Source organism: Magnolia sinica, chromosome 6 (genome assembly GCF_029962835.1).
Source record: "Magnolia sinica isolate HGM2019 chromosome 6, MsV1, whole genome shotgun sequence".
Taxonomy (NCBI): domain Eukaryota; kingdom Viridiplantae; phylum Streptophyta; class Magnoliopsida; order Magnoliales; family Magnoliaceae; genus Magnolia; species Magnolia sinica.
In genome coordinates this window covers 44158008-44165230 of record NC_080578.1, presented here as the reverse complement: position 1 = coordinate 44165230, position 7223 = coordinate 44158008, and positions in this window count along the sequence as shown.

The window sequence follows — 7223 nt, the reverse complement described above, 5'->3', positions numbered from 1 at the left end:
CGCATTCTGACTTAGGAGGGAGTGATTGAACTTAGAGACAATATTAGGATCTCGAGGTCGCATCTACAAGCATAACCGAACCTTGTAGACTAGCCTAAGACTTACAAGTAGAAATGCTTAGATTAAGAGAAATGGTTCTAGTCACTCCTAATCATGAACGAACAAACTTAGTCGATTGATTTTAGAACGTCGAGACTAAACAGCACGAGTAACTTGCAGGGCCATGACGGCTTAACCGTTCAAACTCGATAGTTCAACGTGACATGGAATCCCTTCAATTTCTAGTTCTAATTGAGACTAGAGGCCCCCATATCAACCTAAACAACTCCAGGTTTACCTGGATCATCGATTGAAGGGGATCTTAAGGACGCGATGAAACGGTTCATAGACTGCTAATGAGAGAACCTGAACCATCGGGGGCCCGAAGGACGTGTACAGGGGGACCCAAAGGGTCCCATAGACTACGAACGAAGGCCAAGGGTGGATGGCCACCACCACCTCAGCGGTGTATCACCAGAAGGGACAAACAGCAGCGACGTGCCGCCGGTCCGACACTCATGTGGGGCCCCTCCCACATGTGGGGACCCCCAAACACGCCCATTTCCCATTTTTAAGGTGAAAACCTCCCTCATAAATCACTTTCTACATTCCAAACCCCTCCTAAACCTTTTCCCACTTCCAAATCTTCATCCCCAAGCTCTTAAGTCCACCATCTTCCTTGCATGTTTCAATCCTTAAACTATCCTAACCCCAAATCATCCTAAACCTTTCTTGCATCATTCTAATCTCACTCTATTAGATTTAAAAAACCTTCCTCTAGGGCCCCACAATCCCCATTCCCTCAATCCATTGCATCTCTCAAGCAAACTTTCCTTTAATGGCCTTATTTGAGGTGGTGTGTAAGGCTCGATCCTAGTTTGTACCGTTCTGTAGGCTTTTGTAGTCGTCCCAGTCGAATTTTCACAACCCGCGACTTGTAATCAGCTTTTGTACTTAACCCTAAGTCGCATCCTGAAGATCTAAGTTGGCTCGACTCGAAACTTGTATCCTAGAAACTGCGCCGTCGCCGCAGTTCCAACGCCACATCTCGCGTGCCGATGCAATACCCAGGCCAAGAGATGTGGGCTTGCATTTATTTCAAGAAAATACCGGGCATTTGTAAAACCTAAGAGAATCTCTACCAAACATCACATCAATCAAAGTACACAACCCATCAAGTCAAGTACTCTTTCCCATCCCCAAGTACACAACCCATCCCTAAAGTCAACTCTCTCTCTCTCCACCCATCCCTTCCTTACACCCATCACCCATCACTCCTCTCTCTCATTTCTCACTCTTTCTCAGCAACTCCCAAGAGACAGCCAATGTCCAAGCATCCTAAGGGAGAAAGGAGAAGCTAGGTGTGGCCCACTTCCTACCCCCAAAATCCTCATCTCAACCCTACCCTTCAATCCTCATCATCCTCCATTAAACAGGGGGCTTAGGAGCTTAGCATTCTAAGGAGCCAAGAAGGAGCGAAATTGGTGGGTGATGCACGTTAGTTTCATTTGAGGGCCTACTTATGGTGGGACCCATTTGATGTATGCATTGTAAGAAATGGAGGCCCCTTAGTAGCGGGGTCCCTCCCCTCCATTATGATCTCTCTCTCTCTCTCTCTCTCTCTCTCTCTCTCTCTCTCTCTTGTAGGGGTGTGTGACCCACCTGATGTGTCCAGACATCCAAACCGTCCGTCCATTTGGCCAGACATGGGGCCACCTTGATGATGTATTCCATCCAGGCCGTCTGTCCGCTGGATGTCCAGGACTCTTGGATGGGAGTGTGGAAATCACAAATATCATCTTGTTCAAGCTGCTGGTGGGTCCCACATGGGTGGACCCACCTCATGCACATGTTGCAGCTGGGCCGTCCATCTGCTGGATGGCCAACAACACTTGGCTGTTATTGACGTCAGCACTCGGTGGGCGAGCATGATGTATGTGTTTTATTCAAACCATCCACCCATTTAGAGGTGTGGGCCCACCCCACACGTGTGGGCAGATGGGACCCACCTTGGAGTATGTATTTGTTATAATCCACATCGTCCATCTAGATGTGGGGTGTGGGAACCCGATCGTGATGTATTGTTTCAGCCACATCATCCATTTGAATTAGACATGGGCCCACCCCACACGTGTGACACATGTGGGGGTGGGACCCACCTTGACGTATTGATTTTATATCCACACCATCCACTAGATTGGGACGGTGGGACGCCTACCATGATGTATGTATTTTATACATACAATCCATCACTTTTTATGGTGTGGGGCCCACCCCGCACATGTGGCACGTGTGGGGGTGGGACCCACCTTGATGTATGTATTTTAAATCCACACCGTCCAATGTTAGGACGGTGGGCCCATTGCAGTGATGTTAGCAAGTTCCGTGGCTGACCATGATGTGTGTGACTTTTAGCTACACTATCCATCTGTTTAGGATGGTGGGACTCCCCCTTGTAATGTATATGTGTGCTGTGTGGCGCACCCCTTAATGTATGTATTTGTTCACCACACCGCCCATCTGTTTTATGAGGTGAGACCCACCTTAATGTATGCGTTGTACATTAGCACCATCCATCTGGACGTACCATGGGATGCACCGTGATGTATATATTGTATATCTATGCCATCCATTTGTGTGGCCCATCATGATGTATGTTTTGTATATCTATGCCAACCATTGGTGCGGCCCATGTAATGTGGCCCACTTGATGTATATGAGGCCCATTGGCGTGGCTCATTGATGTGGCCCACTTGATGTATATGAGGCCCATTGGCGCGGCCCATTGATGTGACCCACTTGATGTATATGAGGCCCATTGGCGCGGCCCATTGATGTGACCCACTTAATGTATATGAGGTCCATTGTTGCGGCCCATTGATGCGACCCACTCGATGTATATAAGGCCCATTTTTGTGGCCCATGTATTGTGGCCCATTGTGATGTATATGAAGTCCATGAACGAGGCCCAATGTGATGAATATGTAGCCCATGAGTGAGGCCCATTGTCATGTGTATTAGGTCCTTGAGAGAGGCCCATGGTGATGTATATTAGGCCATTATGTGAGGCCATGGTCCCACTATAGGTTTGGCCCTATGAGGGCCACTCCTTGGGAGCAATGTTGGTTGAATGTCTACATTGATGGGCAATGATGGTTAAATGTCCATATTGTGACCTTCCCTTAGGCCCTTTGTTAGGCCAATTATCGAGGCCGATTGTCGAGGCCAATTATCGAGGCTGATTATCGAGGCCGATTATCAGTGTCGGTTATTGATACCGATTACGAGTATGCTTAGCATATCATCTGATACCAATTATGAGTATGTGACAGCATGACATCATGATACATGACCATACATATCATCTGCATGTTTGTTATGAGGTGTGGTTGACCATTGCAGATGCCATAGGGCAGGTTGTTTATGGGACTCCCTGATAGGTGGAGTCATCCCACATGAGCGCATGGTATGTGCAGGATTGATGCATGATTAGACTGTGTGACTCATGCATCTCGTATTTTGTGATATGACCACTGTACGCCCTAGTGACATCAGGGTCGTGGACTCCATGGGCATGTCGTGGATGGCCAGATGAGATACTAAAAATGTTTAGTTCTAGCAAACGATCATCATAGATGTCCCTGGGTGAAAATTCCTAAACTCCAACGTCTACACTGAGTGGATATACATGAGCGCGTGAGGGCCGTATACCAGTAGGCTGCATCTCTTACTGTGTCGTGGTCGGTTGGAAAGGGGTATGACCTTTCTCTCCTGAGTGAGAGAGCAATATTTAGGTTGAGTTTGATCAGCTTGAGGAATGGGTCTACTATCGACAAGCCGGGCACGATACTGGCAGGTGAATAGTGAGGTCTCTTCCACTTAACTAGTTGTGTGCTCGGATAGGGGCGGTAAGCTAGAGTAGAGTGTAATAGACTCTGGTGATGATCCCAGAAATGTACGGTACTGATATGTGGACTTATTGAGCAGGAGTTGCATACTCATTCATTCATTCATTAATTATCCACTCGGGATGGTGGTGCGCAACTAATTGTTATGTGTATCTTCACAATGGACATGATTTCAGTTGGGGCGCAATCAACTTGAGATCAGGAGTTTACCACATTGAGTCTGACTATCTAAATTTAGGTATGGGACTGGTTTGGATAGAAGTCCCTTGTTATGGACCCCATAACCTACGATACTATGTATTATCATCCCGACTTCACACTCCAGCTCAGTCATTTCATTCACATCACATATTGGATTGCATCCTCAGCACATAACATTTGATTTACTATGTCTCTACATTACATTGTTGATCTACATTGCTTTCTTAGTATATGATATTAGCTTATTACATTTTTACATCGCATAGCCTCGATAAGGCTGATGATATTTATGGACTTAGCAGCATGTTTTCGCATTGCACTGATATTGCATACTTGACACTTACCTTGAGCACACACTTTCACCACCCTCTAAGCTTTCTATAAGCTTATGCACGGTGGATGCGTGTAGGTGGCCTTAGGTCGCAGTAGCGTTGAGCTTGGAGCATGCAACCATTTTCTGGAGCTTTGATTTTGATATATGTATTTCCCCTTTTACATTGTATTCAAACATTTATATTAGTGGATATGTGATGATGATGTTGCCTTTGTGATTTGGGTAAACTTGTGGTTATGCTTCTTATGAGACAAATGTACATTAGAAAATCCTCCTTGTAGGATTCCAGGATCGAAATCTGGCATATGGGTGCCGGGAGCTGAGAATGGGGTACTATGGAGGTTGTCGGCACTGGATTCGACAATCAAAATTTTTGTAAGCCCAGTTTTCGAGTTTAGGACGTGACAGAGGTGACCTGTATCTTCTCCATTTCCATGCTTCTTTCCCTCATGGGGAAGAAACGGACGGCCTCCGATGAAGCTGGGCCAGCCGAAAGAGGAGATCAAAGAAAAGTAAGATGCCAATACAGGCTCGAGCACCGAATGGATATCCAAGAGGAGTCTCGACCCCCTTGCACCGCCGGGCATCGTATATGGTAGGTTCAGGAAATTCAAGATCGTGTTCGAGGCCCATGTGGATGAGAAGTTGTTCGGCGAGCATCCTCTATTGGACCACCTTATTGAGAATGGATGGGGTCCGATATTTGAAGGGAAGTATCCAGCCAGCGAGGACCTCGTACGAACCTTTTACACACTCATACAGAGGGCATCCCTTGATCCGCTTAAATTCTACATCCATTTAGGTAGAAAGGACACTTGGATCAATGTGGATATCATCGCACATATCCTAGGGGTTAAATGGGACATTGTTCATGCTAGCGAGAAGAATCTTGCTGAAAGATGAAAGAGAGACCGCCGCACATGCTACTTGTGTGGTCGATTGGTCAAGTGGAGGCGTGAAAATAGCCTCAAACCGACGAAGATGACCCCTGCCTACCATATCCCTCACCATATATGCACCCACAATGTGTATTCGAGGAGAGCAATCGCGCAGAATGCATTAGGTTCATGGTAGACTTTCTCTACCGCGTGGGTCTGAGAGAGAAGGTATGCCTGTTTACGCTCATTCTGACCCAGATCGTGAATGCAATGCAGTCTCATCGGGAGAAATAGTCGCTCCCCTTCAGCCGACTAATCTGCAAGATTGCTCACAACTATGGGTATAGACAGTCTTGGGGTGTCCCATCCCAATCAGGATGATAGATGAGAACACCCTCAACAACATGAAGATTGGCCCTAAGCAACATTAGGCCCGACTTGAGGAGTTCGAGGATGAGATAGAAGAAGAAGAGACTGAAGAGGAAGAGGAGAGTGAGCTTGAAGAAGATGAAGGTGAGGCCTAAGACACTGACTGGGAGCCTCCCACAACCCGTAGCGGGCGCCAGAGTTAAGATGCGCTTGACTCTCGCCTCACCAATATCGAGTTGAACTAGAGAAATTTGATGAAGAAACTAAGGAAGATGTCTCGTACGTTGAAGGACCTCCTGTGCTGCATGTAGGATAAGGGAGCACCTCCACCTTCGCCTAAGTCAGAGGATTAGGAGAGTGATGATGTAGATGTTTTCATCCCTGTCTTTTGTAATGGCCTTAGATAGGCTTAGTTTGGTCGTCTTAGGAAATAGTTATAGAAGTTTTCTTGTTAATGGGTAATCATGCATTTTCCGTCATTGTACATGTAATGCCCTAGCATATGTAACAATGAAAATTTTGCTTAATGAAATGCATGAGGTTTCCTTTAATTGAGTAATGTGTTGGAATATTTGGAGAATTGATGGCACTCGTGTGATGTTTCTCTGAATTTGTGTATGTATTATATGTTATGTCCATGGATATTTTTGTATCTAAACAATGTAGAATTTACCTTCCAACACAATGAGACCCCAAGGCGATAGCCACCTCATCCGCCTAGCTCTGGGTGGAAGAGACGAACATGGACGAACCACCCCAAATGAGCCACAAGATAGCCAGTACGGAGCCAGTCAACCCGACATAGAAAATGACACGTCGGGTCAACTCTCAGGGGCACCATTCACTCAAGGCGAGACCTCTTCACACCATGTAGCCCCGGCTGTGGGTACAATGAAGCAGATGTTGCATGTCATGCAGTAGCAGCAACAGTCATTGCACACCTTAGTGGGAGCTGTGGCCCACCAGATGAGCATGCCGTCACCAGATTGAGCCGATACGGCGGCGCACTTTACAATCTCTTTGAACGCTTCCACCGGCTTAGACCGCTGACCTTCGTTGGCACGCATCAATCGAAGGAAGCCGAAAGTTAGCTCAATCAGGTTACTAAGGCGATCCGGCCTCTCCAGTGCTCTGAGGCGGAACAGGTGGAATTGATATCGTACTTGTTTGAAAAGGAAGCTAATGTATGGTGGGACAGTGTGTTGATGACCGTTCCTAAAACTTTTGTATGGACCTAGGAAGACTTTGAGGCGCGTTTCTTCTAAAAATACTTCCGCGTACATACCGAAGTGAGAAAGAGAATGAGTTCTTGTGCCTCCAGCAAGGAGGAATGTCGGTGGCCGAGTATGAAAATCAGTTCACCTAACTATCCTGCTATGCCCTCAAGATTGTTGCCGATGAGGAAACGTACATGAGGTGTTTTGCTGAAGGACTGAGGGCCAGAATCTGCACTAAGATGTGCTATGTGAACATCCGTACTTATGTCGAGTTGGT